The sequence below is a fragment of the Pungitius pungitius genome, unplaced genomic scaffold (assembly GCF_949316345.1).
Source record: "Pungitius pungitius unplaced genomic scaffold, fPunPun2.1 scaffold_26, whole genome shotgun sequence".
Lineage (NCBI taxonomy): Eukaryota > Metazoa > Chordata > Actinopteri > Perciformes > Gasterosteidae > Pungitius > Pungitius pungitius.
The window spans coordinates 37,903-64,805 of record NW_026909893.1 but is presented as its reverse complement, the minus strand read 5'-3'; the positions used below and the strand labels follow the sequence as shown (position 1 = coordinate 64,805).

The following is a 26,903-nucleotide window of genomic DNA, read 5'->3' as shown; positions in this document are numbered from 1 at the left end:
CAGGCTTTAGGAACCTCTTTTGCCAATGCTAAGAACTGCTTCAATTTTAGAAAAAGAAACTTCTGATTATCTTTGACACGTTTTAAAGGATTAGGAAAAAGATGAAAAGCAGCTTACGGCCATACCTCTCTGGTTCCGCCCGATCTCGTCTGATCTCGGAAGCTAAGCAGAGCAGGGCCTGGTTAGTACCTGGATGGAAGACCGCCTGGGAATCCCAGGTGCCGTAAGCTTTTTCACTTCTCTCTCTGAAAGCCGCCCAGCGCCGTAGATTGTACACCTACACAATTGTAAAAAAAATGTCACATTGTAGAAGAGATGCAATAGGAAGAAGATGAAAGGTGGCTTACGTCCATACCATCGTCAGGCCATTTGAGGTGGCGGGGACTGCAATGGCCATTCACCGATTGGCTGGGACCCCTGGGCGGGTCTTCTCTAGTCCATCCAATTTTCGGCATGGGATGTCACAGCCTTCTTTGCATACCCTTATTTAACCCACACAAAGATGCCAACGGCAGGCGTGTCATAATTCATTGACGCATTATAAAGGATTAGGAAAAAGATAAAAAGCAGCTTACGGCCATACCTCTCTGGTTCCGCCCGATCTCGTCTGATCTCGGAAGCTAAGCAGAGCAGGGCCTGGTTAGTACCTGGATGGAAGACCGCCTGGGAATCCCAGGTGCCGTAAGCTTTTTCACTTCTCTCTCCGAAAGCCGCCGAGCGCCGCAGATTGTACACCTACAAATTACAAAAAGAATATCACATTGTTGAAGAGATGCATGTTTAGTGTTGTTTTAACGTTGGATATGAAAGGAAATTAGACAATAATATCCAAAATGATTCCGTTTCATGATTGCTAAATTAGTGTTGATCAACATTTACGATTGGCATACTATTGTTTGTAATTTAGCCGTTGAAATACAGGTGCTAACCCAACATGTTAGAATTGCCAGTGAAGAAAAGTAAAGTTACCTTCAGGCTTTAGGAACCTCTTTTGCCAATGCTAAGAACTGCTTCAATTTTAGAAAAAGAAACTTCTGATTATCTTTGACACGTTTTAAAGGATTAGGAAAAAGATGAAAAGCAGCTTACGGCCATACCTCTCTGGTTCCGCCCGATCTCGTCTGATCTCGGAAGCTAAGCAGAGCAGGGCCTGGTTAGTACCTGGATGGAAGACCGCCTGGGAATCCCAGGTGCCGTAAGCTTTTTCACTTCTCTCTCTGAAAGCCGCCCAGCGCCGTAGATTGTACACCTACACAATTGTAAAAAAAATGTCACATTGTAGAAGAGATGCAATAGGAAGAAGATGAAAGGTGGCTTACGTCCATACCATCGTCAGGCCATTTGAGGTGGCGGGGACTGCAATGGCCATTCACCGATTGGCTGGGACCCCTGGGCGGGTCTTCTCTAGTCCATCCAATTTTCGGCATGGGATGTCACAGCCTTCTTTGCATACCCTTATTTAACCCACACAAAGATGCCAACGGCAGGCGTGTCATAATTCATTGACGCATTAGAAAGGATTAGGAAAAAGATAAAAAGCAGCTTACGGCCATACCTCTCTGGTTCCGCCCGATCTCGTCTGATCTCGGAAGCTAAGCAGAGCAGGGCCTGGTTAGTACCTGGATGGAAGACCGCCTGGGAATCCCAGGTGCCGTAAGCTTTTTCACTTCTCTCTCCGAAAGCCGCCGAGCGCCGCAGATTGTACACCTACAAATTACAAAAAGAATAGCACATTGTTGAAGAGATGCATGTTTAGTGTTGTTTTAACGTTGGATATGAAAGGAAATTAGACAATAATATCCAAAATGATTCCGTTTCATGATTGCTAAATTAGTGTTGATCAACATTTACGATTGGCATACTATTGTTTGTAATTTAGCCGTTGAAATACAGGTGCTAACCCAACATGTTAGAATTGCCAGTGAAGAAAAGTAAAGTTACCTTCAGGCTTTAGGAACCTCTTTTGCCAATGCTAAGAACTGCTTCAATTTTAGAAAAAGAAACTTCTGATTATCTTTGACACGTTTTAAAGGATTAGGAAAAAGATGAAAAGCAGCTTACGGCCATACCTCTCTGGTTCCGCCCGATCTCGTCTGATCTCGGAAGCTAAGCAGAGCAGGGCCTGGTTAGTACCTGGATGGAAGACCGCCTGGGAATCCCAGGTGCCGTAAGCTTTTTCACTTCTCTCTCTGAAAGCCGCCCAGCGCCGTAGATTGTACACCTACACAATTGTAAAAAAAATGTCACATTGTAGAAGAGATGCAATAGGAAGAAGATGAAAGGTGGCTTACGTCCATACCATCGTCAGGCCATTTGAGGTGGCGGGGACTGCAATGGCCATTCACCGATTGGCTGGGACCCCTGGGCGGGTCTTCTCTAGTCCATCCAATTTTCGGCATGGGATGTCACAGCCTTCTTTGCATACCCTTATTTAACCCACACAAAGATGCCAACGGCAGGCGTGTCATAATTCATTGACGCATTATAAAGGATTAGGAAAAAGATAAAAAGCAGCTTACGGCCATACCTCTCTGGTTCCGCCCGATCTCGTCTGATGTCGGAAGCTAAGCAGAGCAGGGCCTGGTTAGTACCTGGATGGAAGACCGCCTGGGAATCCCAGGTGCCGTAAGCTTTTTCACTTCTCTCTCCGAAAGCCGCCGAGCGCCGCAGATTGTACACCTACAAATTACAAAAAGAATATCACATTGTTGAAGAGATGCATGTTTAGTGTTGTTTTAACGTTGGATATGAAAGGAAATTAGACAATAATATCCAAAATGATTCCGTTTCATGATTGCTAAATTAGTGTTGATCAACATTTACGATTGGCATACTATTGTTTGTAATTTAGCCGTTGAAATACAGGTGCTAACCCAACATGTTAGAATTGCCAGTGAAGAAAAGTAAAGTTACCTTCAGGCTTTAGGAACCTCTCTTGCCAATGCTAAGAACTGCTTCAATTTTAGAAAAAGAAACTTCTGATTATCTTTGACACGTTTTAAAGGATTAGGAAAAAGATGAAAAGCAGCTTACGGCCATACCTCTCTGGTTCCGCCCGATCTCGTCTGATCTCGGAAGCTAAGCAGAGCAGGGCCTGGTTAGTACCTGGATGGAAGACCGCCTGGGAATCCCAGGTGCCGTAAGCTTTTTCACTTCTCTCTCTGAAAGCCGCCCAGCGCCGTAGATTGTACACCTACACAATTGTAAAAAAAATGTCACATTGTAGAAGAGATGCAATAGGAAGAAGATGAAAGGTGGCTTACGTCCATACCATCGTCAGGCCATTTGAGGTGGCGGGGACTGCAATGGCCATTCACCGATTGGCTGGGACCCCTGGGCGGGTCTTCTCTAGTCCATCCAATTTTCGGCATGGGATGTCACAGCCTTCTTTGCATACCCTTATTTAACCCACACAAAGATGCCAACGGCAGGCGTGTCATAATTCATTGACGCATTATAAAGGATTAGGAAAAAGATAAAAAGCAGCTTACGGCCATACCTCTCTGGTTCCGCCCGATCTCGTCTGATCTCGGAAGCTAAGCAGAGCAGGGCCTGGTTAGTACCTGGATGGAAGACCGCCTGGGAATCCCAGGGGCCGTAAGCTTTTTCACTTCTCTCTCCGAAAGCCGCCGAGCGCCGCAGATTGTACACCTACAAATTACAAAAAGAATATCACATTGTTGAAGAGATGCATGTTTAGTGTTGTTTTAACGTTGGATATGAAAGGAAATTAGACAATATTATCCAAAATGATTCCGTTTCATGATTGCTAAATTAGTGTTGATCAACATTTACGATTGGCATACTATTGTTTGTAATTTAGCCGTTGAAATACAGGTGCTAACCCAACATGTTAGAATTGCCAGTGAAGAAAAGTAAAGTTACCTTCAGGCTTTAGGAACCTCTCTTGCCAATGCTAAGAACTGCTTCAATTTTAGAAAAAGAAACTTCTGATTATCTTTGACACGTTTTAAAGGATTAGGAAAAAGATGAAAAGCAGCTTACGGCCATACCTCTCTGGTTCCGCCCGATCTCGTCTGATCTCGGAAGCTAAGCAGAGCAGGGCCTGGTTAGTACCTGGATGGAAGACCGCCTGGGAATCCCAGGTGCCGTAAGCTTTTTCACTTCTCTCTCCGAAAGCCGCCGAGCGCCGCAGATTGTACACCTACAAATTACAAAAAGAATATCACATTGTTGAAGAGATGCATGTTTAGTGTTGTTTTAACGTTGGATATGAAAGGAAATTAGACAATATTATCCAAAATGATTCCGTTTCATGATTGCTAAATTAGTGTTGATCAACATTTACGATTGGCATACTATTGTTTGTAATTTAGCCGTTGAAATACAGGTGCTAACCCAACATGTTAGAATTGCCAGTGAAGAAAAGTAAAGTTACCTTCAGGCTTTAGGAACCTCTCTTGCCAATGCTAAGAACTGCTTCAATTTTAGAAAAAGAAACTTCTGATTATCTTTGACACGTTTTAAAGGATTAGGAAAAAGATGAAAAGCAGCTTACGGCCATACCTCTCTGGTTCCGCCCGATCTCGTCTGATCTCGGAAGCTAAGCAGAGCAGGGCCTGGTTAGTACCTGGATGGAAGACCGCCTGGGAATCCCAGGTGCCGTAAGCTTTTTCACTTCTCTCTCTGAAAGCCGCCCAGCGCCGTAGATTGTACACCTACACAATTGTAAAAAAAATGTCACATTGTAGAAGAGATGCAATAGGAAGAAGATGAAAGGTGGCTTACGTCCATACCATCGTCAGGCCATTTGAGGTGGCGGGGACTGCAATGGCCATTCACCGATTGGCTGGGACCCCTGGGCGGGTCTTCTCTAGTCCATCCAATTTTCGGCATGGGATGTCACAGCCTTCTTTGCATACCCTTATTTAACCCACACAAAGATGCCAACGGCAGGCGTGTCATAATTCATTGACGCATTATAAAGGATTAGGAAAAAGATAAAAAGCAGCTTACGGCCATACCTCTCTGGTTCCGCCCGATCTCGTCTGATCTCGGAAGCTAAGCAGAGCAGGGCCTGGTTAGTACCTGGATGGAAGACCGCCTGGGAATCCCAGGTGCCGTAAGCTTTTTCACTTCTCTCTCCGAAAGCCGCCGAGCGCCGCAGATTGTACACCTACAAATTACAAAAAGAATATCACATTGTTGAAGAGATGCATGTTTAGTGTTGTTTTAACGTTGGATATGAAAGGAAATTAGACAATATTATCCAAAATGATTCCGTTTCATGATTGCTAAATTAGTGTTGATCAACATTTACGATTGGCATACTATTGTTTGTAATTTAGCCGTTGAAATACAGGTGCTAACCCAACATGTTAGAATTGCCAGTGAAGAAAAGTAAAGTTACCTTCAGGCTTTAGGAACCTCTCTTGCCAATGCTAAGAACTGCTTCAATTTTAGAAAAAGAAACTTCTGATTATCTTTGACACGTTTTAAAGGATTAGGAAAAAGATGAAAAGCAGCTTACGGCCATACCTCTCTGGTTCCGCCCGATCTCGTCTGATCTCGGAAGCTAAGCAGAGCAGGGCCTGGTTAGTACCTGGATGGAAGACCGCCTGGGAATCCCAGGTGCCGTAAGCTTTTTCACTTCTCTCTCCGAAAGCCGCCGAGCGCCGCAGATTGTACACCTACAAATTACAAAAAGAATATCACATTGTTGAAGAGATGCATGTTTAGTGTTGTTTTAACGTTGGATATGAAAGGAAATTAGACAATATTATCCAAAATGATTCCGTTTCATGATTGCTAAATTAGTGTTGATCAACATTTACGATTGGCATACTATTGTTTGTAATTTAGCCGTTGAAATACAGGTGCTAACCCAACATGTTAGAATTGCCAGTGAAGAAAAGTAAAGTTACCTTCAGGCTTTAGGAACCTCGCTTGCCAATGGTAAGAAATGCTTCAATTTTAGAAAAAGAAACTTCTGATTATCTTTGACACGTTTTAAAGGATTAGGAAAAAGATGAAAAGCAGCTTACGGCCATACCTCTCTGGTTCCGCCCGATCTCGTCTGATCTCGGAAGCTAAGCAGAGCAGGGCCTGGTTAGTACCTGGATGGAAGACCGCCTGGGAATCCCAGGTGCCGTAAGCTTTTTCACTTCTCTCTCTGAAAGCCGCCCAGCGCCGTAGATTGTACACCTACACAATTGTAAAAAAAATGTCACATTGTAGAAGAGATGCAATAGGAAGAAGATGAAAGGTGGCTTACGTCCATACCATCGTCAGGCCATTTGAGGTGGCGGGGACTGCAATGGCCATTCACCGATTGGCTGGGACCCCTGGGCGGGTCTTCTCTAGTCCATCCAATTTTCGGCATGGGATGTCACAGCCTTCTTTGCATACCCTTATTTAACCCACACAAAGATGCCAACGGCAGGCGTGTCATAATTCATTGACGCATTATAAAGGATTAGGAAAAAGATAAAAAGCAGCTTACGGCCATACCTCTCTGGTTCCGCCCGATCTCGTCTGATCTCGGAAGCTAAGCAGAGCAGGGCCTGGTTAGTACCTGGATGGAAGACCGCCTGGGAATCCCAGGTGCCGTAAGCTTTTTCACTTCTCTCTCCGAAAGCCGCCGAGCGCCGCAGATTGTACACCTACAAATTACAAAAAGAATATCACATTGTTGAAGAGATGCATGTTTAGTGTTGTTTTAACGTTGGATATGAAAGGAAATTAGACAATAATATCCAAAATGATTCCGTTTCATGATTGCTAAATTAGTGTTGATCAACATTTACGATTGGCATACTATTGTTTGTAATTTAGCCGTTGAAATACAGGTGCTAACCCAACATGTTAGAATTGCCAGTGAAGAAAAGTAAAGTTACCTTCAGGCTTTAGGAACCTCTCTTGCCAATGCTAAGAACTGCTTCAATTTTAGAAAAAGAAACTTCTGATTATCTTTGACACGTTTTAAAGGATTAGGAAAAAGATGAAAAGCAGCTTACGGCCATACCTCTCTGGTTCCGCCCGATCTCGTCTGATCTCGGAAGCTAAGCAGAGCAGGGCCTGGTTAGTACCTGGATGGAAGACCGCCTGGGAATCCCAGGTGCCGTAAGCTTTTTCACTTCTCTCTCTGAAAGCCGCCCAGCGCCGTAGATTGTACACCTACACAATTGTAAAAAAAATGTCACATTGTAGAAGAGATGCAATAGGAAGAAGATGAAAGGTGGCTTACGTCCATACCATCGTCAGGCCATTTGAGGTGGCGGGGACTGCAATGGCCATTCACCGATTGGCTGGGACCCCTGGGCGGGTCTTCTCTAGTCCATCCAATTTTCGGCATGGGATGTCACAGCCTTCTTTGCATACCCTTATTTAACCCACACAAAGATGCCAACGGCAGGCGTGTCATAATTCATTGACGCATTATAAAGGATTAGGAAAAAGATAAAAAGCAGCTTACGGCCATACCTCTCTGGTTCCGCCCGATCTCGTCTGATCTCGGAAGCTAAGCAGAGCAGGGCCTGGTTAGTACCTGGATGGAAGACCGCCTGGGAATCCCAGGTGCCGTAAGCTTTTTCACTTCTCTCTCCGAAAGCCGCCGAGCGCCGCAGATTGTACACCTACAAATTACAAAAAGAATATCACATTGTTGAAGAGATGCATGTTTAGTGTTGTTTTAACGTTGGATATGAAAGGAAATTAGACAATATTATCCAAAATGATTCCGTTTCATGATTGCTAAATTAGTGTTGATCAACATTTACGATTGGCATACTATTGTTTGTAATTTAGCCGTTGAAATACAGGTGCTAACCCAACATGTTAGAATTGCCAGTGAAGAAAAGTAAAGTTACCTTCAGGCTTTAGGAACCTCTCTTGCCAATGCTAAGAACTGCTTCAATTTTAGAAAAAGAAACTTCTGATTATCTTTGACACGTTTTAAAGGATTAGGAAAAAGATGAAAAGCAGCTTACGGCCATACCTCTCTGGTTCCGCCCGATCTCGTCTGATCTCGGAAGCTAAGCAGAGCAGGGCCTGGTTAGTACCTGGATGGAAGACCGCCTGGGAATCCCAGGTGCCGTAAGCTTTTTCACTTCTCTCTCTGAAAGCCGCCCAGCGCCGTAGATTGTACACCTACACAATTGTAAAAAAAATGTCACATTGTAGAAGAGATGCAATAGGAAGAAGATGAAAGGTGGCTTACGTCCATACCATCGTCAGGCCATTTGAGGTGGCGGGGACTGCAATGGCCATTCACCGATTGGCTGGGACCCCTGGGCGGGTCTTCTCTAGTCCATCCAATTTTCGGCATGGGATGTCACAGCCTTCTTTGCATACCCTTATTTAACCCACACAAAGATGCCAACGGCAGGCGTGTCATAATTCATTGACGCATTATAAAGGATTAGGAAAAAGATAAAAAGCAGCTTACGGCCATACCTCTCTGGTTCCGCCCGATCTCGTCTGATCTCGGAAGCTAAGCAGAGCAGGGCCTGGTTAGTACCTGGATGGAAGACCGCCTGGGAATCCCAGGTGCCGTAAGCTTTTTCACTTCTCTCTCCGAAAGCCGCCGAGCGCCGCAGATTGTACACCTACAAATTACAAAAAGAATATCACATTGTTGAAGAGATGCATGTTTAGTGTTGTTTTAACGTTGGATATGAAAGGAAATTAGACAATATTATCCAAAATGATTCCGTTTCATGATTGCTAAATTAGTGTTGATCAACATTTACGATTGGCATACTACTGTTTGTAATTTAGCCGTTGAAATACAGGTGCTAACCCAACATGTTAGAATTGCCAGTGAAGAAAAGTAAAGTTACCTTCAGGCTTTAGGAACCTCTCTTGCCAATGCTAAGAACTGCTTCAATTTTAGAAAAAGAAACTTCTGATTATCTTTGACACGTTTTAAAGGATTAGGAAAAAGATGAAAAGCAGCTTACGGCCATACCTCTCTGGTTCCGCCCGATCTCGTCTGATCTCGGAAGCTAAGCAGAGCAGGGCCTGGTTAGTACCTGGATGGAAGACCGCCTGGGAATCCCAGGTGCCGTAAGCTTTTTCACTTCTCTCTCCGAAAGCCGCCGAGCGCCGCAGATTGTACACCTACAAATTACAAAAAGAATATCACATTGTTGAAGAGATGCATGTTTAGTGTTGTTTTAACGTTGGATATGAAAGGAAATTAGACAATAATATCCAAAATGATTCCGTTTCATGATTGCTAAATTAGTGTTGATCAACATTTACGATTGGCATACTATTGTTTGTAATTTAGCCGTTGAAATACAGGTGCTAACCCAACATGTTAGAATTGCCAGTGAAGAAAAGTAAAGTTACCTTCAGGCTTTAGGAACCTCTCTTGCCAATGCTAAGAACTGCTTCAATTTTAGAAAAAGAAACTTCTGATTATCTTTGACACGTTTTAAAGGATTAGGAAAAAGATGAAAAGCAGCTTACGGCCATACCTCTCTGGTTCCGCCCGATCTCGTCTGATCTCGGAAGCTAAGCAGAGCAGGGCCTGGTTAGTACCTGGATGGAAGACCGCCTGGGAATCCCAGGTGCCGTAAGCTTTTTCACTTCTCTCTCTGAAAGCCGCCCAGCGCCGTAGATTGTACACCTACACAATTGTAAAAAAAATGTCACATTGTAGAAGAGATGCAATAGGAAGAAGATGAAAGGTGGCTTACGTCCATACCATCGTCAGGCCATTTGAGGTGGCGGGGACTGCAATGGCCATTCACCGATTGGCTGGGACCCCTGGGCGGGTCTTCTCTAGTCCATCCAATTTTCGGCATGGGATGTCACAGCCTTCTTTGCATACCCTTATTTAACCCACACAAAGATGCCAACGGCAGGCGTGTCATAATTCATTGACGCATTATAAAGGATTAGGAAAAAGATAAAAAGCAGCTTACGGCCATACCTCTCTGGTTCCGCCCGATCTCGTCTGATCTCGGAAGCTAAGCAGAGCAGGGCCTGGTTAGTACCTGGATGGAAGACCGCCTGGGAATCCCAGGTGCCGTAAGCTTTTTCACTTCTCTCTCCGAAAGCCGCCGAGCGCCGCAGATTGTACACCTACAAATTACAAAAAGAATATCACATTGTTGAAGAGATGCATGTTTAGTGTTGTTTTAACGTTGGATATGAAAGGAAATTAGACAATATTATCCAAAATGATTCCGTTTCATGATTGCTAAATTAGTGTTGATCAACATTTACGATTGGCATACTATTGTTTGTAATTTAGCCGTTGAAATACAGGTGCTAACCCAACATGTTAGAATTGCCAGTGAAGAAAAGTAAAGTTACCTTCAGGCTTTAGGAACCTCTTTTGCCAATGCTAAGAACTGCTTCAATTTTAGAAAAAGAAACTTCTGATTATCTTTGACACGTTTTAAAGGATTAGGAAAAAGATGAAAAGCAGCTTACGGCCATACCTCTCTGGTTCCGCCCGATCTCGTCTGATCTCGGAAGCTAAGCAGAGCAGGGCCTGGTTAGTACCTGGATGGAAGACCGCCTGGGAATCCCAGGTGCCGTAAGCTTTTTCACTTCTCTCTCTGAAAGCCGCCCAGCGCCGTAGATTGTACACCTACACAATTGTAAAAAAAATGTCACATTGTAGAAGAGATGCAATAGGAAGAAGATGAAAGGTGGCTTACGTCCATACCATCGTCAGGCCATTTGAGGTGGCGGGGACTGCAATGGCCATTCACCGATTGGCTGGGACCCCTGGGCGGGTCTTCTCTAGTCCATCCAATTTTCGGCATGGGATGTCACAGCCTTCTTTGCATACCCTTATTTAACCCACACAAAGATGCCAACGGCAGGCGTGTCATAATTCATTGACGCATTATAAAGGATTAGGAAAAAGATAAAAAGCAGCTTACGGCCATACCTCTCTGGTTCCGCCCGATCTCGTCTGATCTCGGAAGCTAAGCAGAGCAGGGCCTGGTTAGTACCTGGATGGAAGACCGCCTGGGAATCCCAGGTGCCGTAAGCTTTTTCACTTCTCTCTCCGAAAGCCGCCGAGCGCCGCAGATTGTACACCTACAAATTACAAAAAGAATATCACATTGTTGAAGAGATGCATGTTTAGTGTTGTTTTAACGTTGGATATGAAAGGAAATTAGACAATAATATCCAAAATGATTCCGTTTCATGATTGCTAAATTAGTGTTGATCAACATTTACGATTGGCATACTATTGTTTGTAATTTAGCCGTTGAAATACAGGTGCTAACCCAACATGTTAGAATTGCCAGTGAAGAAAAGTAAAGTTACCTTCAGGCTTTAGGAACCTCTCTTGCCAATGCTAAGAACTGCTTCAATTTTAGAAAAAGAAACTTCTGATTATCTTTGACACGTTTTAAAGGATTAGGAAAAAGATGAAAAGCAGCTTACGGCCATACCTCTCTGGTTCCGCCCGATCTCGTCTGATCTCGGAAGCTAAGCAGAGCAGGGCCTGGTTAGTACCTGGATGGAAGACCGCCTGGGAATCCCAGGTGCCGTAAGCTTTTTCACTTCTCTCTCTGAAAGCCGCCCAGCGCCGTAGATTGTACACCTACACAATTGTAAAAAAAATGTCACATTGTAGAAGAGATGCAATAGGAAGAAGATGAAAGGTGGCTTACGTCCATACCATCGTCAGGCCATTTGAGGTGGCGGGGACTGCAATGGCCATTCACCGATTGGCTGGGACCCCTGGGCGGGTCTTCTCTAGTCCATCCAATTTTCGGCATGGGATGTCACAGCCTTCTTTGCATACCCTTATTTAACCCACACAAAGATGCCAACGGCAGGCGTGTCATAATTCATTGACGCATTAGAAAGGATTAGGAAAAAGATAAAAAGCAGCTTACGGCCATACCTCTCTGGTTCCGCCCGATCTCGTCTGATCTCGGAAGCTAAGCAGAGCAGGGCCTGGTTAGTACCTGGATGGAAGACCGCCTGGGAATCCCAGGTGCCGTAAGCTTTTTCACTTCTCTCTCCGAAAGCCGCCGAGCGCCGCAGATTGTACACCTACAAATTACAAAAAGAATAGCACATTGTTGAAGAGATGCATGTTTAGTGTTGTTTTAACGTTGGATATGAAAGGAAATTAGACAATAATATCCAAAATGATTCCGTTTCATGATTGCTAAATTAGTGTTGATCAACATTTACGATTGGCATACTATTGTTTGTAATTTAGCCGTTGAAATACAGGTGCTAACCCAACATGTTAGAATTGCCAGTGAAGAAAAGTAAAGTTACCTTCAGGCTTTAGGAACCTCTTTTGCCAATGCTAAGAACTGCTTCAATTTTAGAAAAAGAAACTTCTGATTATCTTTGACACGTTTTAAAGGATTAGGAAAAAGATGAAAAGCAGCTTACGGCCATACCTCTCTGGTTCCGCCCGATCTCGTCTGATCTCGGAAGCTAAGCAGAGCAGGGCCTGGTTAGTACCTGGATGGAAGACCGCCTGGGAATCCCAGGTGCCGTAAGCTTTTTCACTTCTCTCTCTGAAAGCCGCCCAGCGCCGTAGATTGTACACCTACACAATTGTAAAAAAAATGTCACATTGTAGAAGAGATGCAATAGGAAGAAGATGAAAGGTGGCTTACGTCCATACCATCGTCAGGCCATTTGAGGTGGCGGGGACTGCAATGGCCATTCACCGATTGGCTGGGACCCCTGGGCGGGTCTTCTCTAGTCCATCCAATTTTCGGCATGGGATGTCACAGCCTTCTTTGCATACCCTTATTTAACCCACACAAAGATGCCAACGGCAGGCGTGTCATAATTCATTGACGCATTATAAAGGATTAGGAAAAAGATAAAAAGCAGCTTACGGCCATACCTCTCTGGTTCCGCCCGATCTCGTCTGATCTCGGAAGCTAAGCAGAGCAGGGCCTGGTTAGTACCTGGATGGAAGACCGCCTGGGAATCCCAGGTGCCGTAAGCTTTTTCACTTCTCTCTCCGAAAGCCGCCGAGCGCCGCAGATTGTACACCTACAAATTACAAAAAGAATATCACATTGTTGAAGAGATGCATGTTTAGTGTTGTTTTAACGTTGGATATGAAAGGAAATTAGACAATATTATCCAAAATGATTCCGTTTCATGATTGCTAAATTAGTGTTGATCAACATTTACGATTGGCATACTATTGTTTGTAATTTAGCCGTTGAAATACAGGTGCTAACCCAACATGTTAGAATTGCCAGTGAAGAAAAGTAAAGTTACCTTCAGGCTTTAGGAACCTCTCTTGCCAATGCTAAGAACTGCTTCAATTTTAGAAAAAGAAACTTCTGATTATCTTTGACACGTTTTAAAGGATTAGGAAAAAGATGAAAAGCAGCTTACGGCCATACCTCTCTGGTTCCGCCCGATCTCGTCTGATCTCGGAAGCTAAGCAGAGCAGGGCCTGGTTAGTACCTGGATGGAAGACCGCCTGGGAATCCCAGGTGCCGTAAGCTTTTTCACTTCTCTCTCCGAAAGCCGCCGAGCGCCGCAGATTGTACACCTACAAATTACAAAAAGAATATCACATTGTTGAAGAGATGCATGTTTAGTGTTGTTTTAACGTTGGATATGAAAGGAAATTAGACAATAATATCCAAAATGATTCCGTTTCATGATTGCTAAATTAGTGTTGATCAACATTTACGATTGGCATACTATTGTTTGTAATTTAGCCGTTGAAATACAGGTGCTAACCCAACATGTTAGAATTGCCAGTGAAGAAAAGTAAAGTTACCTTCAGGCTTTAGGAACCTCTCTTGCCAATGCTAAGAACTGCTTCAATTTTAGAAAAAGAAACTTCTGATTATCTTTGACACGTTTTAAAGGATTAGGAAAAAGATGAAAAGCAGCTTACGGCCATACCTCTCTGGTTCCGCCCGATCTCGTCTGATCTCGGAAGCTAAGCAGAGCAGGGCCTGGTTAGTACCTGGATGGAAGACCGCCTGGGAATCCCAGGTGCCGTAAGCTTTTTCACTTCTCTCTCTGAAAGCCGCCCAGCGCCGTAGATTGTACACCTACACAATTGTAAAAAAAATGTCACATTGTAGAAGAGATGCAATAGGAAGAAGATGAAAGGTGGCTTACGTCCATACCATCGTCAGGCCATTTGAGGTGGCGGGGACTGCAATGGCCATTCACCGATTGGCTGGGACCCCTGGGCGGGTCTTCTCTAGTCCATCCAATTTTCGGCATGGGATGTCACAGCCTTCTTTGCATACCCTTATTTAACCCACACAAAGATGCCAACGGCAGGCGTGTCATAATTCATTGACGCATTATAAAGGATTAGGAAAAAGATAAAAAGCAGCTTACGGCCATACCTCTCTGGTTCCGCCCGATCTCGTCTGATCTCGGAAGCTAAGCAGAGCAGGGCCTGGTTAGTACCTGGATGGAAGACCGCCTGGGAATCCCAGGTGCCGTAAGCTTTTTCACTTCTCTCTCCGAAAGCCGCCGAGCGCCGCAGATTGTACACCTACAAATTACAAAAAGAATATCACATTGTTGAAGAGATGCATGTTTAGTGTTGTTTTAACGTTGGATATGAAAGGAAATTAGACAATATTATCCAAAATGATTCCGTTTCATGATTGCTAAATTAGTGTTGATCAACATTTACGATTGGCATACTATTGTTTGTAATTTAGCCGTTGAAATACAGGTGCTAACCCAACATGTTAGAATTGCCAGTGAAGAAAAGTAAAGTTACCTTCAGGCTTTAGGAACCTCTCTTGCCAATGCTAAGAACTGCTTCAATTTTAGAAAAAGAAACTTCTGATTATCTTTGACACGTTTTAAAGGATTAGGAAAAAGATGAAAAGCAGCTTACGGCCATACCTCTCTGGTTCCGCCCGATCTCGTCTGATCTCGGAAGCTAAGCAGAGCAGGGCCTGGTTAGTACCTGGATGGAAGACCGCCTGGGAATCCCAGGTGCCGTAAGCTTTTTCACTTCTCTCTCTGAAAGCCGCCCAGCGCCGTAGATTGTACACCTACACAATTGTAAAAAAAATGTCACATTGTAGAAGAGATGCAATAGGAAGAAGATGAAAGGTGGCTTACGTCCATACCATCGTCAGGCCATTTGAGGTGGTGGGGACTGCAATGGCCATTCACCGATTGGCTGGGACCCCTGGGCGGGTCTTCTCTAGTCCATCCAATTTTCGGCATGGGATGTCACAGCCTTCTTTGCATACCCTTATTTAACCCACACAAAGATGCCAACGGCAGGCGTGTCATAATTCATTGACGCATTATAAAGGATTAGGAAAAAGATAAAAAGCAGCTTACGGCCATACCTCTCTGGTTCCGCCCGATCTCGTCTGATCTCGGAAGCTAAGCAGAGCAGGGCCTGGTTAGTACCTGGATGGAAGACCGCCTGGGAATCCCAGGTGCCGTAAGCTTTTTCACTTCTCTCTCCGAAAGCCGCCGAGCGCCGCAGATTGTACACCTACAAATTACAAAAAGAATATCACATTGTTGAAGAGATGCATGTTTAGTGTTGTTTTAACGTTGGATATGAAAGGAAATTAGACAATATTATCCAAAATGATTCCGTTTCATGATTGCTAAATTAGTGTTGATCAACATTTACGATTGGCATACTATTGTTTGTAATTTAGCCGTTGAAATACAGGTGCTAACCCAACATGTTAGAATTGCCAGTGAAGAAAAGTAAAGTTACCTTCAGGCTTTAGGAACCTCTCTTGCCAATGCTAAGAACTGCTTCAATTTTAGAAAAAGAAACTTCTGATTATCTTTGACACGTTTTAAAGGATTAGGAAAAAGATGAAAAGCAGCTTACGGCCATACCTCTCTGGTTCCGCCCGATCTCGTCTGATCTCGGAAGCTAAGCAGAGCAGGGCCTGGTTAGTACCTGGATGGAAGACCGCCTGGGAATCCCAGGTGCCGTAAGCTTTTTCACTTCTCTCTCTGAAAGCCGCCCAGCGCCGTAGATTGTACATCTACACAATTGTAAAAAAAATGTCACATTGTAGAAGAGATGCAATAGGAAGAAGATGAAAGGTGGCTTACGTCCATACCATCGTCAGGCCATTTGAGGTGGCGGGGACTGCAATGGCCATTCACCGATTGGCTGGGACCCCTGGGCGGGTCTTCTCTAGTCCATCCAATTTTCGGCATGGGATGTCACAGCCTTCTTTGCATACCCTTATTTAACCCACACAAAGATGCCAACGGCAGGCGTGTCATAATTCATTGACGCATTATAAAGGATTAGGAAAAAGATAAAAAGCAGCTTACGGCCATACCTCTCTGGTTCCGCCCGATCTCGTCTGATCTCGGAAACTAAGCAGAGCAGGGCCTGGTTAGTACCTGGATGGAAGACCGCCTGGGAATCCCAGGTGCCGTAAGCTTTTTCACTTCTCTCTCTGAAAGCCGCCCAGCGCCGTAGATTGTACACCTACACAATTGTAAAAAAAATGTCACATTGTAGAAGAGATGCAATAGGAAGAAGATGAAAGGTGGCTTACGTCCATACCATCGTCAGGCCATTTGAGGTGGCGGGGACTGCAATGGCCATTCACCGATTGGCTGGGACCCCTGGGCGGGTCTTCTCTAGTCCATCCAATTTTCGGCATGGGATGTCACAGCCTTCTTTGCATACCCTTATTTAACCCACACAAAGATGCCAACGGCAGGCGTGTCATAATTCATTGACGCATTATAAAGGATTAGGAAAAAGATAAAAAGCAGCTTACGGCCATACCTCTCTGGTTCCGCCCGATCTCGTCTGATCTCGGAAGCTAAGCAGAGCAGGGCCTGGTTAGTACCTGGATGGAAGACCGCCTGGGAATCCCAGGTGCCGTAAGCTTTTTCACTTCTCTCTCCGAAAGCCGCCGAGCGCCGCAGATTGTACACCTACAAATTACAAAAAGAATATCACATTGTTGAAGAGATGCATGTTTAGTGTTGTTTTAACGTTGGATATGAAAGGAAATTAGACAATATTATCCAAAATGATTCCGTTTCATGATTGCTAAATTAGTGTTGATCAACATTTACGATTGGCATACTATTGTTTGTAATTTAGCCGTTGAAATACAGGTGCTAACCCAACATGTTAGAATTGCCAGTGAAGAAAAGTAAAGTTACCTTCAGGCTTTAGGAACCTCTCTTGCCAATGCTAAGAACTGCTTCAATTTTAGAAAAAGAAACTTCTGATTATCTTTGACACGTTTTAAAGGATTAGGAAAAAGATGAAAAGCAGCTTACGGCCATACCTCTCTGGTTCCGCCCGATCTCGTCTGATCTCGGAAGCTAAGCAGAGCAGGGCCTGGTTAGTACCTGGATGGAAGACCGCCTGGGAATCCCAGGTGCCGTAAGCTTTTTCACTTCTCTCTCTGAAAGCCGCCCAGCGCCGTAGATTGTACACCTACACAATTGTAAAAAAAATGTCACATTGTAGAAGAGATGCAATAGGAAGAAGATGAAAGGTGGCTTACGTCCATACCATCGTCAGGCCATTTGAGGTGGCGGGGACTGCAATGGCCATTCACCGATTGGCTGGGACCCCTGGGCGGGTCTTCTCTAGTCCATCCAATTTTCGGCATGGGATGTCACAGCCTTCTTTGCATACCCTTATTTAACCCACACAAAGATGCCAACGGCAGGCGTGTCATAATTCATTGACGCATTATAAAGGATTAGGAAAAAGATAAAAAGCAGCTTACGGCCATACCTCTCTGGTTCCGCCCGATCTCGTCTGATCTCGGAAGCTAAGCAGAGCAGGGCCTGGTTAGTACCTGGATGGAAGACCGCCTGGGAATCCCAGGTGCCGTAAGCTTTTTCACTTCTCTCTCCGAAAGCCGCCGAGCGCCGCAGATTGTACACCTACAAATTACAAAAAGAATATCACATTGTTGAAGAGATGCATGTTTAGTGTTGTTTTAACGTTGGATATGAAAGGAAATTAGACAATATTATCCAAAATGATTCCGTTTCATGATTGCTAAATTAGTGTTGATCAACATTTACGATTGGCATACTATTGTTTGTAATTTAGCCGTTGAAATACAGGTGCTAACCCAACATGTTAGAATTGCCAGTGAAGAAAAGTAAAGTTACCTTCAGGCTTTAGGAACCTCTCTTGCCAATGCTAAGAACTGCTTCAATTTTAGAAAAAGAAACTTCTGATTATCTTTGACACGTTTTAAAGGATTAGGAAAAAGATGAAAAGCAGCTTACGGCCATACCTCTCTGGTTCCGCCCGATCTCGTCTGATCTCGGAAGCTAAGCAGAGCAGGGCCTGGTTAGTACCTGGATGGAAGACCGCCTGGGAATCCCAGGTGCCGTAAGCTTTTTCACTTCTCTCTCCGAAAGCCGCCGAGCGCCGCAGATTGTACACCTACAAATTACAAAAAGAATATCACATTGTTGAAGAGATGCATGTTTAGTGTTGTTTTAACGTTGGATATGAAAGGAAATTAGACAATAATATCCAAAATGATTCCGTTTCATGATTGCTAAATTAGTGTTGATCAACATTTACGATTGGCATACTATTGTTTGTAATTTAGCCGTTGAAATACAGGTGCTAACCCAACATGTTAGAATTGCCAGTGAAGAAAAGTAAAGTTACCTTCAGGCTTTAGGAACCTCTCTTGCCAATGCTAAGAACTGCTTCAATTTTAGAAAAAGAAACTTCTGATTATCTTTGACACGTTTTAAAGGATTAGGAAAAAGATGAAAAGCAGCTTACGGCCATACCTCTCTGGTTCCGCCCGATCTCGTCTGATCTCGGAAGCTAAGCAGAGCAGGGCCTGGTTAGTACCTGGATGGAAGACCGCCTGGGAATCCCAGGTGCCGTAAGCTTTTTCACTTCTCTCTCCGAAAGCCGCCGAGCGCCGCAGATTGTACACCTACAAATTACAAAAAGAATATCACATTGTTGAAGAGATGCATGTTTAGTGTTGTTTTAACGTTGGATATGAAAGGAAATTAGACAATATTATCCAAAATGATTCCGTTTCATGATTGCTAAATTAGTGTTGATCAACATTTACGATTGGCATACTATTGTTTGTAATTTAGCCGTTGAAATACAGGTGCTAACCCAACATGTTAGAATTGCCAGTGAAGAAAAGTAAAGTTACCTTCAGGCTTTAGGAACCTCTCTTGCCAATGCTAAGAACTGCTTCAATTTTAGAAAAAGAAACTTCTGATTATCTTTGACACGTTTTAAAGGATTAGGAAAAAGATGAAAAGCAGCTTACGGCCATACCTCTCTGGTTCCGCCCGATCTCGTCTGATCTCGGAAGCTAAGCAGAGCAGGGCCTGGTTAGTACCTGGATGGAAGACCGCCTGGGAATCCCAGGTGCCGTAAGCTTTTTCACTTCTCTCTCTGAAAGCCGCCCAGCGCCGTAGATTGTACACCTACACAATTGTAAAAAAAATGTCACATTGTAGAAGAGATGCAATAGGAAGAAGATGAAAGGTGGCTTACGTCCATACCATCGTCAGGCCATTTGAGGTGGTGGGGACTGCAATGGCCATTCACCGATTGGCTGGGACCCCTGGGCGGGTCTTCTCTAGTCCATCCAATTTTCGGCATGGGATGTCACAGCCTTCTTTGCATACCCTTATTTAACCCACACAAAGATGCCAACGGCAGGCGTGTCATAATTCATTGACGCATTATAAAGGATTAGGAAAAAGATAAAAAGCAGCTTACGGCCATACCTCTCTGGTTCCGCCCGATCTCGTCTGATCTCGGAAGCTAAGCAGAGCAGGGCCTGGTTAGTACCTGGATGGAAGACCGCCTGGGAATCCCAGGTGCCGTAAGCTTTTTCACTTCTCTCTCCGAAAGCCGCCGAGCGCCGCAGATTGTACACCTACAAATTACAAAAAGAATATCACATTGTTGAAGAGATGCATGTTTAGTGTTGTTTTAACGTTGGATATGAAAGGAAATTAGACAATATTATCCAAAATGATTCCGTTTCATGATTGCTAAATTAGTGTTGATCAACATTTACGATTGGCATACTATTGTTTGTAATTTAGCCGTTGAAATACAGGTGCTAACCCAACATGTTAGAATTGCCAGTGAAGAAAAGTAAAGTTACCTTCAGGCTTTAGGAACCTCTCTTGCCAATGCTAAGAACTGCTTCAATTTTAGAAAAAGAAACTTCTGATTATCTTTGACACGTTTTAAAGGATTAGGAAAAAGATGAAAAGCAGCTTACGGCCATACCTCTCTGGTTCCGCCCGATCTCGTCTGATCTCGGAAGCTAAGCAGAGCAGGGCCTGGTTAGTACCTGGATGGAAGACCGCCTGGGAATCCCAGGTGCCGTAAGCTTTTTCACTTCTCTCTCTGAAAGCCGCCCAGCGCCGTAGATTGTACATCTACACAATTGTAAAAAAAATGTCACATTGTAGAAGAGATGCAATAGGAAGAAGATGAAAGGTGGCTTACGTCCATACCATCGTCAGGCCATTTGAGGTGGCGGGGACTGCAATGGCCATTCACCGATTGGCTGGGACCCCTGGGCGGGTCTTCTCTAGTCCATCCAATTTTCGGCATGGGATGTCACAGCCTTCTTTGCATACCCTTATTTAACCCACACAAAGATGCCAACGGCAGGCGTGTCATAATTCATTGACGCATTATAAAGGATTAGGAAAAAGATAAAAAGCAGCTTACGGCCATACCTCTCTGGTTCCGCCCGATCTCGTCTGATCTCGGAAACTAAGCAGAGCAGGGCCTGGTTAGTACCTGGATGGAAGACCGCCTGGGAATCCCAGGTGCCGTAAGCTTTTTCACTTCTCTCTCTGAAAGCCGCCCAGCGCCGTAGATTGTACACCTACACAATTGTAAAAAAAATGTCACATTGTAGAAGAGATGCAATAGGAAGAAGATGAAAGGTGGCTTACGTCCATACCATCGTCAGGCCATTTGAGGTGGCGGGGACTGCAATGGCCATTCACCGATTGGCTGGGACCCCTGGGCGGGTCTTCTCTAGTCCATCCAATTTTCGGCATGGGATGTCACAGCCTTCTTTGCATACCCTTATTTAACCCACACAAAGATGCCAACGGCAGGCGTGTCATAATTCATTGACGCATTATAAAGGATTAGGAAAAAGATAAAAAGCAGCTTACGGCCATACCTCTCTGGTTCCGCCCGATCTCGTCTGATCTCGGAAGCTAAGCAGAGCAGGGCCTGGTTAGTACCTGGATGGAAGACCGCCTGGGAATCCCAGGTGCCGTAAGCTTTTTCACTTCTCTCTCCGAAAGCCGCCGAGCGCCGCAGATTGTACACCTACAAATTACAAAAAGAATATCACATTGTTGAAGAGATGCATGTTTAGTGTTGTTTTAACGTTGGATATGAAAGGAAATTAGACAATATTATCCAAAATGATTCCGTTTCATGATTGCTAAATTAGTGTTGATCAACATTTACGATTGGCATACTATTGTTTGTAATTTAGCCGTTGAAATACAGGTGCTAACCCAACATGTTAGAATTGCCAGTGAAGAAAAGTAAAGTTACCTTCAGGCTTTAGGAACCTCTCTTGCCAATGCTAAGAACTGCTTCAATTTTAGAAAAAGAAACTTCTGATTATCTTTGACACGTTTTAAAGGATTAGGAAAAAGATGAAAAGCAGCTTACGGCCATACCTCTCTGGTTCCGCCCGATCTCGTCTGATCTCGGAAGCTAAGCAGAGCAGGGCCTGGTTAGTACCTGGATGGAAGACCGCCTGGGAATCCCAGGTGCCGTAAGCTTTTTCACTTCTCTCTCTGAAAGCCGCCCAGCGCCGTAGATTGTACACCTACACAATTGTAAAAAAAATGTCACATTGTAGAAGAGATGCAATAGGAAGAAGATGAAAGGTGGCTTACGTCCATACCATCGTCAGGCCATTTGAGGTGGCGGGGACTGCAATGGCCATTCACCGATTGGCTGGGACCCCTGGGCGGGTCTTCTCTAGTCCATCCAATTTTCGGCATGGGATGTCACAGCCTTCTTTGCATACCCTTATTTAACCCACACAAAGATGCCAACGGCAGGCGTGTCATAATTCATTGACGCATTATAAAGGATTAGGAAAAAGATAAAAAGCAGCTTACGGCCATACCTCTCTGGTTCCGCCCGATCTCGTCTGATCTCGGAAGCTAAGCAGAGCAGGGCCTGGTTAGTACCTGGATGGAAGACCGCCTGGGAATCCCAGGTGCCGTAAGCTTTTTCACTTCTCTCTCCGAAAGCCGCCGAGCGCCGCAGATTGTACACCTACAAATTACAAAAAGAATATCACATTGTTGAAGAGATGCATGTTTAGTGTTGTTTTAACGTTGGATATGAAAGGAAATTAGACAATATTATCCAAAATGATTCCGTTTCATGATTGCTAAATTAGTGTTGATCAACATTTACGATTGGCATACTATTGTTTGTAATTTAGCCGTTGAAATACAGGTGCTAACCCAACATGTTAGAATTGCCAGTGAAGAAAAGTAAAGTTACCTTCAGGCTTTAGGAACCTCTCTTGCCAATGCTAAGAACTGCTTCAATTTTAGAAAAAGAAACTTCTGATTATCTTTGACACGTTTTAAAGGATTAGGAAAAAGATGAAAAGCAGCTTACGGCCATACCTCTCTGGTTCCGCCCGATCTCGTCTGATCTCGGAAGCTAAGCAGAGCAGGGCCTGGTTAGTACCTGGATGGAAGACCGCCTGGGAATCCCAGGTGCCGTAAGCTTTTTCACTTCTCTCTCCGAAAGCCGCCGAGCGCCGCAGATTGTACACCTACAAATTACAAAAAGAATATCACATTGTTGAAGAGATGCATGTTTAGTGTTGTTTTAACGTTGGATATGAAAGGAAATTAGACAATAATATCCAAAATGATTCCGTTTCATGATTGCTAAATTAGTGTTGATCAACATTTACGATTGGCATACTATTGTTTGTAATTTAGCCGTTGAAATACAGGTGCTAACCCAACATGTTAGAATTGCCAGTGAAGAAAAGTAAAGTTACCTTCAGGCTTTAGGAACCTCTCTTGCCAATGCTAAGAACTGCTTCAATTTTAGAAAAAGAAACTTCTGATTATCTTTGACACGTTTTAAAGGATTAGGAAAAAGATGAAAAGCAGCTTACGGCCATACCTCTCTGGTTCCGCCCGATCTCGTCTGATCTCGGAAGCTAAGCAGAGCAGGGCCTGGTTAGTACCTGGATGGAAGACCGCCTGGGAATCCCAGGTGCCGTAAGCTTTTTCACTTCTCTCTCTGAAAGCCGCCCAGCGCCGTAGATTGTACACCTACACAATTGTAAAAAAAATGTCACATTGTAGAAGAGATGCAATAGGAAGAAGATGAAAGGTGGCTTACGTCCATACCATCGTCAGGCCATTTGAGGTGGCGGGGACTGCAATGGCCATTCACCGATTGGCTGGGACCCCTGGGCGGGTCTTCTCTAGTCCATCCAATTTTCGGCATGGGATGTCACAGCCTTCTTTGCATACCCTTATTTAACCCACACAAAGATGCCAACGGCAGGCGTGTCATAATTCATTGACGCATTATAAAGGATTAGGAAAAAGATAAAAAGCAGCTTACGGCCATACCTCTCTGGTTCCGCCCGATCTCGTCTGATCTCGGAAGCTAAGCAGAGCAGGGCCTGGTTAGTACCTGGATGGAAGACCGCCTGGGAATCCCAGGTGCCGTAAGCTTTTTCACTTCTCTCTCCGAAAGCCGCCGAGCGCCGCAGATTGTACACCTACAAATTACAAAAAGAATATCACATTGTTGAAGAGATGCATGTTTAGTGTTGTTTTAACGTTGGATATGAAAGGAAATTAGACAATATTATCCAAAATGATTCCGTTTCATGATTGCTAAATTAGTGTTGATCAACATTTACGATTGGCATACTATTGTTTGTAATTTAGCCGTTGAAATACAGGTGCTAACCCAACATGTTAGAATTGCCAGTGAAGAAAAGTAAAGTTACCTTCAGGCTTTAGGAACCTCTCTTGCCAATGCTAAGAACTGCTTCAATTTTAGAAAAAGAAACTTCTGATTATCTTTGACACGTTTTAAAGGATTAGGAAAAAGATGAAAAGCAGCTTACGGCCATACCTCTCTGGTTCCGCCCGATCTCGTCTGATCTCGGAAGCTAAGCAGAGCAGGGCCTGGTTAGTACCTGGATGGAAGACCGCCTGGGAATCCCAGGTGCCGTAAGCTTTTTCACTTCTCTCTCTGAAAGCCGCCCAGCGCCGTAGATTGTACACCTACACAATTGTAAAAAAAATGTCACATTGTAGAAGAGATGCAATAGGAAGAAGATGAAAGGTGGCTTACGTCCATACCATCGTCAGGCCATTTGAGGTGGCGGGGACTGCAATGGCCATTCACCGATTGGCTGGGACCCCTGGGCGGGTCTTCTCTAGTCCATCCAATTTTCGGCATGGGATGTCACAGCCTTCTTTGCATACCCTTATTTAACCCACACAAAGATGCCAACGGCAGGCGTGTCATAATTCATTGACGCATTATAAAGGATTAGGAAAAAGATAAAAAGCAGCTTACGGCCATACCTCTCTGGTTCCGCCCGATCTCGTCTGATCTCGGAAGCTAAGCAGAGCAGGGCCTGGTTAGTACCTGGATGGAAGACCGCCTGGGAATCCCAGGTGCCGTAAGCTTTTTCACTTCTCTCTCCGAAAGCCGCCGAGCGCCGCAGATTGTACACCTACAAATTACAAAAAGAATATCACATTGTTGAAGAGATGCATGTTTAGTGTTGTTTTAACGTTGGATATGAAAGGAAATTAGACAATATTATCCAAAATGATTCCGTTTCATGATTGCTAAATTAGTGTTGATCAACATTTACGATTGGCATACTATTGTTTGTAATTTAGCCGTTGAAATACAGGTGCTAACCCAACATGTTAGAATTGCCAGTGAAGAAAAGTAAAGTTACCTTCAGGCTTTAGGAACCTCTCTTGCCAATGCTAAGAACTGCTTCAATTTTAGAAAAAGAAACTTCTGATTATCTTTGACACGTTTTAAAGGATTAGGAAAAAGATGAAAAGCAGCTTACGGCCATACCTCTCTGGTTCCGCCCGATCTCGTCTGATCTCGGAAGCTAAGCAGAGCAGGGCCTGGTTAGTACCTGGATGGAAGACCGCCTGGGAATCCCAGGTGCCGTAAGCTTTTTCACTTCTCTCTCTGAAAGCCGCCCAGCGCCGTAGATTGTACACCTACACAATTGTAAAAAAAATGTCACATTGTAGAAGAGATGCAATAGGAAGAAGATGAAAGGTGGCTTACGTCCATACCATCGTCAGGCCATTTGAGGTGGCGGGGACTGCAATGGCCATTCACCGATTGGCTGGGACCCCTGGGCGGGTCTTCTCTAGTCCATCCAATTTTCGGCATGGGATGTCACAGCCTTCTTTGCATACCCTTATTTAACCCACACAAAGATGCCAACGGCAGGCGTGTCATAATTCATTGACGCATTATAAAGGATTAGGAAAAAGATAAAAAGCAGCTTACGGCCATACCTCTCTGGTTCCGCCCGATCTCGTCTGATCTCGGAAGCTAAGCAGAGCAGGGCCTGGTTAGTACCTGGATGGAAGACCGCCTGGGAATCCCAGGTGCCGTAAGCTTTTTCACTTCTCTCTCCGAAAGCCGCCGAGCGCCGCAGATTGTACACCTACAAATTACAAAAAGAATATCACATTGTTGAAGAGATGCATGTTTAGTGTTGTTTTAACGTTGGATATGAAAGGAAATTAGACAATATTATCCAAAATGATTCCGTTTCATGATTGCTAAATTAGTGTTGATCAACATTTACGATTGGCATACTATTGTTTGTAATTTAGCCGTTGAAATACAGGTGCTAACCCAACATGTTAGAATTGCCAGTGAAGAAAAGTAAAGTTACCTTCAGGCTTTAGGAACCTCTCTTGCCAATGCTAAGAACTGCTTCAATTTTAGAAAAAGAAACTTCTGATTATCTTTGACACGTTTTAAAGGATTAGGAAAAAGATGAAAAGCAGCTTACGGCCATACCTCTCTGGTTCCGCCCGATCTCGTCTGATCTCGGAAGCTAAGCAGAGCAGGGCCTGGTTAGTACCTGGATGGAAGACCGCCTGGGAATCCCAGGTGCCGTAAGCTTTTTCACTTCTCTCTCCGAAAGCCGCCGAGCGCCGCAGATTGTACACCTACAAATTACAAAAAGAATATCACATTGTTGAAGAGATGCATGTTTAGTGTTGTTTTAACGTTGGATATGAAAGGAAATTAGACAATAATATCCAAAATGATTCCGTTTCATGATTGCTAAATTAGTGTTGATCAACATTTACGATTGGCATACTATTGTTTGTAATTTAGCCGTTGAAATACAGGTGCTAACCCAACATGTTAGAATTGCCAGTGAAGAAAAGTAAAGTTACCTTCAGGCTTTAGGAACCTCTCTTGCCAATGCTAAGAACTGCTTCAATTTTAGAAAAAGAAACTTCTGATTATCTTTGACACGTTTTAAAGGATTAGGAAAAAGATGAAAAGCAGCTTACGGCCATACCTCTCTGGTTCCGCCCGATCTCGTCTGATCTCGGAAGCTAAGCAGAGCAGGGCCTGGTTAGTACCTGGATGGAAGACCGCCTGGGAATCCCAGGTGCCGTAAGCTTTTTCACTTCTCTCTCTGAAAGCCGCCCAGCGCCGTAGATTGTACACCTACACAATTGTAAAAAAAATGTCACATTGTAGAAGAGATGCAATAGGAAAAAGAAGATGAAAGGTGGCTTACGTCCATACCATCGTCAGGCCATTTGAGGTGGCGGGGACTGCAATGGCCATTCACCGATTGGCTGGGACCCCTGGGCGGGTCTTCTCTAGTCCATCCAATTTTCGGCATGGGATGTCACAGCCTTCTTTGCATACCCTTATT

At 44.2% G+C, this 26,903-nt stretch overlaps 55 non-coding genes across 55 annotated transcripts; all 55 read left to right on the top strand.

Moving 5' to 3' along the window:
• Positions 1-111: 111 nt before the first annotated feature.
• Positions 112-230, top strand: LOC134120393 (5S ribosomal RNA). The gene has a single exon (XR_009951936.1). It is a non-coding gene; the product is annotated as a 5S ribosomal RNA (ribosomal RNA).
• Positions 231-569: 339 nt separating this feature from the next.
• On the top strand, positions 570-688 carry LOC134120392 (5S ribosomal RNA). The gene has a single exon (XR_009951935.1). It is a non-coding gene; the product is annotated as a 5S ribosomal RNA (ribosomal RNA).
• Positions 689-1,083: 395 nt separating this feature from the next.
• LOC134120391 (5S ribosomal RNA) lies at positions 1,084-1,202 on the top strand. Its single transcript, XR_009951934.1, has one exon. It is a non-coding gene; the product is annotated as a 5S ribosomal RNA (ribosomal RNA).
• Positions 1,203-1,541: 339 nt separating this feature from the next.
• LOC134120390 (5S ribosomal RNA) lies at positions 1,542-1,660 on the top strand. Its single transcript, XR_009951933.1, has one exon. It is a non-coding gene; the product is annotated as a 5S ribosomal RNA (ribosomal RNA).
• A 395-nt stretch (positions 1,661-2,055) lies between these two features.
• LOC134120389 (5S ribosomal RNA) lies at positions 2,056-2,174 on the top strand. Its single transcript, XR_009951932.1, has one exon. It is a non-coding gene; the product is annotated as a 5S ribosomal RNA (ribosomal RNA).
• Positions 2,175-2,513: 339 nt separating this feature from the next.
• Positions 2,514-2,632, top strand: LOC134120308 (5S ribosomal RNA). The gene has a single exon (XR_009951856.1). It is a non-coding gene; the product is annotated as a 5S ribosomal RNA (ribosomal RNA).
• Positions 2,633-3,027: 395 nt separating this feature from the next.
• Positions 3,028-3,146, top strand: LOC134120387 (5S ribosomal RNA). Its single transcript, XR_009951930.1, has one exon. It is a non-coding gene; the product is annotated as a 5S ribosomal RNA (ribosomal RNA).
• A 339-nt stretch (positions 3,147-3,485) lies between these two features.
• On the top strand, positions 3,486-3,604 carry LOC134120253 (5S ribosomal RNA). The gene has a single exon (XR_009951801.1). It is a non-coding gene; the product is annotated as a 5S ribosomal RNA (ribosomal RNA).
• A 395-nt stretch (positions 3,605-3,999) lies between these two features.
• LOC134120386 (5S ribosomal RNA) lies at positions 4,000-4,118 on the top strand. Its single transcript, XR_009951929.1, has one exon. It is a non-coding gene; the product is annotated as a 5S ribosomal RNA (ribosomal RNA).
• A 395-nt stretch (positions 4,119-4,513) lies between these two features.
• LOC134120385 (5S ribosomal RNA) lies at positions 4,514-4,632 on the top strand. Its single transcript, XR_009951928.1, has one exon. It is a non-coding gene; the product is annotated as a 5S ribosomal RNA (ribosomal RNA).
• A 339-nt stretch (positions 4,633-4,971) lies between these two features.
• On the top strand, positions 4,972-5,090 carry LOC134120384 (5S ribosomal RNA). The gene has a single exon (XR_009951927.1). It is a non-coding gene; the product is annotated as a 5S ribosomal RNA (ribosomal RNA).
• A 395-nt stretch (positions 5,091-5,485) lies between these two features.
• Positions 5,486-5,604, top strand: LOC134120383 (5S ribosomal RNA). The gene has a single exon (XR_009951926.1). It is a non-coding gene; the product is annotated as a 5S ribosomal RNA (ribosomal RNA).
• Positions 5,605-5,999: 395 nt separating this feature from the next.
• LOC134120382 (5S ribosomal RNA) lies at positions 6,000-6,118 on the top strand. Its single transcript, XR_009951925.1, has one exon. It is a non-coding gene; the product is annotated as a 5S ribosomal RNA (ribosomal RNA).
• Positions 6,119-6,457: 339 nt separating this feature from the next.
• Positions 6,458-6,576, top strand: LOC134120381 (5S ribosomal RNA). Its single transcript, XR_009951924.1, has one exon. It is a non-coding gene; the product is annotated as a 5S ribosomal RNA (ribosomal RNA).
• A 395-nt stretch (positions 6,577-6,971) lies between these two features.
• LOC134120380 (5S ribosomal RNA) lies at positions 6,972-7,090 on the top strand. The gene has a single exon (XR_009951923.1). It is a non-coding gene; the product is annotated as a 5S ribosomal RNA (ribosomal RNA).
• Positions 7,091-7,429: 339 nt separating this feature from the next.
• On the top strand, positions 7,430-7,548 carry LOC134120379 (5S ribosomal RNA). The gene has a single exon (XR_009951922.1). It is a non-coding gene; the product is annotated as a 5S ribosomal RNA (ribosomal RNA).
• Positions 7,549-7,943: 395 nt separating this feature from the next.
• On the top strand, positions 7,944-8,062 carry LOC134120378 (5S ribosomal RNA). The gene has a single exon (XR_009951921.1). It is a non-coding gene; the product is annotated as a 5S ribosomal RNA (ribosomal RNA).
• Positions 8,063-8,401: 339 nt separating this feature from the next.
• Positions 8,402-8,520, top strand: LOC134120376 (5S ribosomal RNA). Its single transcript, XR_009951919.1, has one exon. It is a non-coding gene; the product is annotated as a 5S ribosomal RNA (ribosomal RNA).
• Positions 8,521-8,915: 395 nt separating this feature from the next.
• Positions 8,916-9,034, top strand: LOC134120375 (5S ribosomal RNA). The gene has a single exon (XR_009951918.1). It is a non-coding gene; the product is annotated as a 5S ribosomal RNA (ribosomal RNA).
• Positions 9,035-9,429: 395 nt separating this feature from the next.
• LOC134120374 (5S ribosomal RNA) lies at positions 9,430-9,548 on the top strand. The gene has a single exon (XR_009951917.1). It is a non-coding gene; the product is annotated as a 5S ribosomal RNA (ribosomal RNA).
• Positions 9,549-9,887: 339 nt separating this feature from the next.
• On the top strand, positions 9,888-10,006 carry LOC134120369 (5S ribosomal RNA). The gene has a single exon (XR_009951911.1). It is a non-coding gene; the product is annotated as a 5S ribosomal RNA (ribosomal RNA).
• A 395-nt stretch (positions 10,007-10,401) lies between these two features.
• On the top strand, positions 10,402-10,520 carry LOC134120358 (5S ribosomal RNA). Its single transcript, XR_009951900.1, has one exon. It is a non-coding gene; the product is annotated as a 5S ribosomal RNA (ribosomal RNA).
• Positions 10,521-10,859: 339 nt separating this feature from the next.
• On the top strand, positions 10,860-10,978 carry LOC134120347 (5S ribosomal RNA). Its single transcript, XR_009951889.1, has one exon. It is a non-coding gene; the product is annotated as a 5S ribosomal RNA (ribosomal RNA).
• Positions 10,979-11,373: 395 nt separating this feature from the next.
• Positions 11,374-11,492, top strand: LOC134120336 (5S ribosomal RNA). The gene has a single exon (XR_009951878.1). It is a non-coding gene; the product is annotated as a 5S ribosomal RNA (ribosomal RNA).
• A 339-nt stretch (positions 11,493-11,831) lies between these two features.
• LOC134120326 (5S ribosomal RNA) lies at positions 11,832-11,950 on the top strand. Its single transcript, XR_009951869.1, has one exon. It is a non-coding gene; the product is annotated as a 5S ribosomal RNA (ribosomal RNA).
• Positions 11,951-12,345: 395 nt separating this feature from the next.
• On the top strand, positions 12,346-12,464 carry LOC134120317 (5S ribosomal RNA). The gene has a single exon (XR_009951865.1). It is a non-coding gene; the product is annotated as a 5S ribosomal RNA (ribosomal RNA).
• A 339-nt stretch (positions 12,465-12,803) lies between these two features.
• Positions 12,804-12,922, top strand: LOC134120306 (5S ribosomal RNA). The gene has a single exon (XR_009951854.1). It is a non-coding gene; the product is annotated as a 5S ribosomal RNA (ribosomal RNA).
• A 395-nt stretch (positions 12,923-13,317) lies between these two features.
• LOC134120294 (5S ribosomal RNA) lies at positions 13,318-13,436 on the top strand. The gene has a single exon (XR_009951842.1). It is a non-coding gene; the product is annotated as a 5S ribosomal RNA (ribosomal RNA).
• Positions 13,437-13,831: 395 nt separating this feature from the next.
• LOC134120283 (5S ribosomal RNA) lies at positions 13,832-13,950 on the top strand. Its single transcript, XR_009951831.1, has one exon. It is a non-coding gene; the product is annotated as a 5S ribosomal RNA (ribosomal RNA).
• A 339-nt stretch (positions 13,951-14,289) lies between these two features.
• On the top strand, positions 14,290-14,408 carry LOC134120272 (5S ribosomal RNA). The gene has a single exon (XR_009951820.1). It is a non-coding gene; the product is annotated as a 5S ribosomal RNA (ribosomal RNA).
• A 395-nt stretch (positions 14,409-14,803) lies between these two features.
• On the top strand, positions 14,804-14,922 carry LOC134120261 (5S ribosomal RNA). The gene has a single exon (XR_009951809.1). It is a non-coding gene; the product is annotated as a 5S ribosomal RNA (ribosomal RNA).
• Positions 14,923-15,261: 339 nt separating this feature from the next.
• On the top strand, positions 15,262-15,380 carry LOC134120250 (5S ribosomal RNA). The gene has a single exon (XR_009951798.1). It is a non-coding gene; the product is annotated as a 5S ribosomal RNA (ribosomal RNA).
• Positions 15,381-15,775: 395 nt separating this feature from the next.
• On the top strand, positions 15,776-15,894 carry LOC134120238 (5S ribosomal RNA). Its single transcript, XR_009951787.1, has one exon. It is a non-coding gene; the product is annotated as a 5S ribosomal RNA (ribosomal RNA).
• Positions 15,895-16,233: 339 nt separating this feature from the next.
• On the top strand, positions 16,234-16,352 carry LOC134120281 (5S ribosomal RNA). Its single transcript, XR_009951829.1, has one exon. It is a non-coding gene; the product is annotated as a 5S ribosomal RNA (ribosomal RNA).
• Positions 16,353-16,691: 339 nt separating this feature from the next.
• LOC134120227 (5S ribosomal RNA) lies at positions 16,692-16,810 on the top strand. The gene has a single exon (XR_009951776.1). It is a non-coding gene; the product is annotated as a 5S ribosomal RNA (ribosomal RNA).
• Positions 16,811-17,205: 395 nt separating this feature from the next.
• On the top strand, positions 17,206-17,324 carry LOC134120216 (5S ribosomal RNA). Its single transcript, XR_009951765.1, has one exon. It is a non-coding gene; the product is annotated as a 5S ribosomal RNA (ribosomal RNA).
• A 339-nt stretch (positions 17,325-17,663) lies between these two features.
• Positions 17,664-17,782, top strand: LOC134120205 (5S ribosomal RNA). The gene has a single exon (XR_009951754.1). It is a non-coding gene; the product is annotated as a 5S ribosomal RNA (ribosomal RNA).
• Positions 17,783-18,177: 395 nt separating this feature from the next.
• Positions 18,178-18,296, top strand: LOC134120194 (5S ribosomal RNA). The gene has a single exon (XR_009951743.1). It is a non-coding gene; the product is annotated as a 5S ribosomal RNA (ribosomal RNA).
• Positions 18,297-18,691: 395 nt separating this feature from the next.
• On the top strand, positions 18,692-18,810 carry LOC134120182 (5S ribosomal RNA). Its single transcript, XR_009951731.1, has one exon. It is a non-coding gene; the product is annotated as a 5S ribosomal RNA (ribosomal RNA).
• A 395-nt stretch (positions 18,811-19,205) lies between these two features.
• Positions 19,206-19,324, top strand: LOC134120171 (5S ribosomal RNA). Its single transcript, XR_009951720.1, has one exon. It is a non-coding gene; the product is annotated as a 5S ribosomal RNA (ribosomal RNA).
• A 339-nt stretch (positions 19,325-19,663) lies between these two features.
• LOC134120160 (5S ribosomal RNA) lies at positions 19,664-19,782 on the top strand. The gene has a single exon (XR_009951709.1). It is a non-coding gene; the product is annotated as a 5S ribosomal RNA (ribosomal RNA).
• Positions 19,783-20,177: 395 nt separating this feature from the next.
• LOC134120149 (5S ribosomal RNA) lies at positions 20,178-20,296 on the top strand. The gene has a single exon (XR_009951698.1). It is a non-coding gene; the product is annotated as a 5S ribosomal RNA (ribosomal RNA).
• A 339-nt stretch (positions 20,297-20,635) lies between these two features.
• Positions 20,636-20,754, top strand: LOC134120280 (5S ribosomal RNA). The gene has a single exon (XR_009951828.1). It is a non-coding gene; the product is annotated as a 5S ribosomal RNA (ribosomal RNA).
• A 339-nt stretch (positions 20,755-21,093) lies between these two features.
• On the top strand, positions 21,094-21,212 carry LOC134120138 (5S ribosomal RNA). The gene has a single exon (XR_009951687.1). It is a non-coding gene; the product is annotated as a 5S ribosomal RNA (ribosomal RNA).
• A 395-nt stretch (positions 21,213-21,607) lies between these two features.
• LOC134120127 (5S ribosomal RNA) lies at positions 21,608-21,726 on the top strand. The gene has a single exon (XR_009951676.1). It is a non-coding gene; the product is annotated as a 5S ribosomal RNA (ribosomal RNA).
• A 339-nt stretch (positions 21,727-22,065) lies between these two features.
• On the top strand, positions 22,066-22,184 carry LOC134120116 (5S ribosomal RNA). Its single transcript, XR_009951665.1, has one exon. It is a non-coding gene; the product is annotated as a 5S ribosomal RNA (ribosomal RNA).
• A 395-nt stretch (positions 22,185-22,579) lies between these two features.
• On the top strand, positions 22,580-22,698 carry LOC134120105 (5S ribosomal RNA). Its single transcript, XR_009951654.1, has one exon. It is a non-coding gene; the product is annotated as a 5S ribosomal RNA (ribosomal RNA).
• Positions 22,699-23,093: 395 nt separating this feature from the next.
• Positions 23,094-23,212, top strand: LOC134120094 (5S ribosomal RNA). The gene has a single exon (XR_009951643.1). It is a non-coding gene; the product is annotated as a 5S ribosomal RNA (ribosomal RNA).
• A 339-nt stretch (positions 23,213-23,551) lies between these two features.
• Positions 23,552-23,670, top strand: LOC134120083 (5S ribosomal RNA). The gene has a single exon (XR_009951632.1). It is a non-coding gene; the product is annotated as a 5S ribosomal RNA (ribosomal RNA).
• Positions 23,671-24,065: 395 nt separating this feature from the next.
• LOC134120071 (5S ribosomal RNA) lies at positions 24,066-24,184 on the top strand. Its single transcript, XR_009951620.1, has one exon. It is a non-coding gene; the product is annotated as a 5S ribosomal RNA (ribosomal RNA).
• Positions 24,185-24,523: 339 nt separating this feature from the next.
• On the top strand, positions 24,524-24,642 carry LOC134120060 (5S ribosomal RNA). Its single transcript, XR_009951609.1, has one exon. It is a non-coding gene; the product is annotated as a 5S ribosomal RNA (ribosomal RNA).
• Positions 24,643-25,037: 395 nt separating this feature from the next.
• LOC134120049 (5S ribosomal RNA) lies at positions 25,038-25,156 on the top strand. The gene has a single exon (XR_009951598.1). It is a non-coding gene; the product is annotated as a 5S ribosomal RNA (ribosomal RNA).
• Positions 25,157-25,495: 339 nt separating this feature from the next.
• Positions 25,496-25,614, top strand: LOC134120038 (5S ribosomal RNA). The gene has a single exon (XR_009951587.1). It is a non-coding gene; the product is annotated as a 5S ribosomal RNA (ribosomal RNA).
• Positions 25,615-26,009: 395 nt separating this feature from the next.
• On the top strand, positions 26,010-26,128 carry LOC134120027 (5S ribosomal RNA). The gene has a single exon (XR_009951576.1). It is a non-coding gene; the product is annotated as a 5S ribosomal RNA (ribosomal RNA).
• Positions 26,129-26,523: 395 nt separating this feature from the next.
• Positions 26,524-26,642, top strand: LOC134120016 (5S ribosomal RNA). Its single transcript, XR_009951565.1, has one exon. It is a non-coding gene; the product is annotated as a 5S ribosomal RNA (ribosomal RNA).
• Positions 26,643-26,903: the final 261 nt, after the last annotated feature.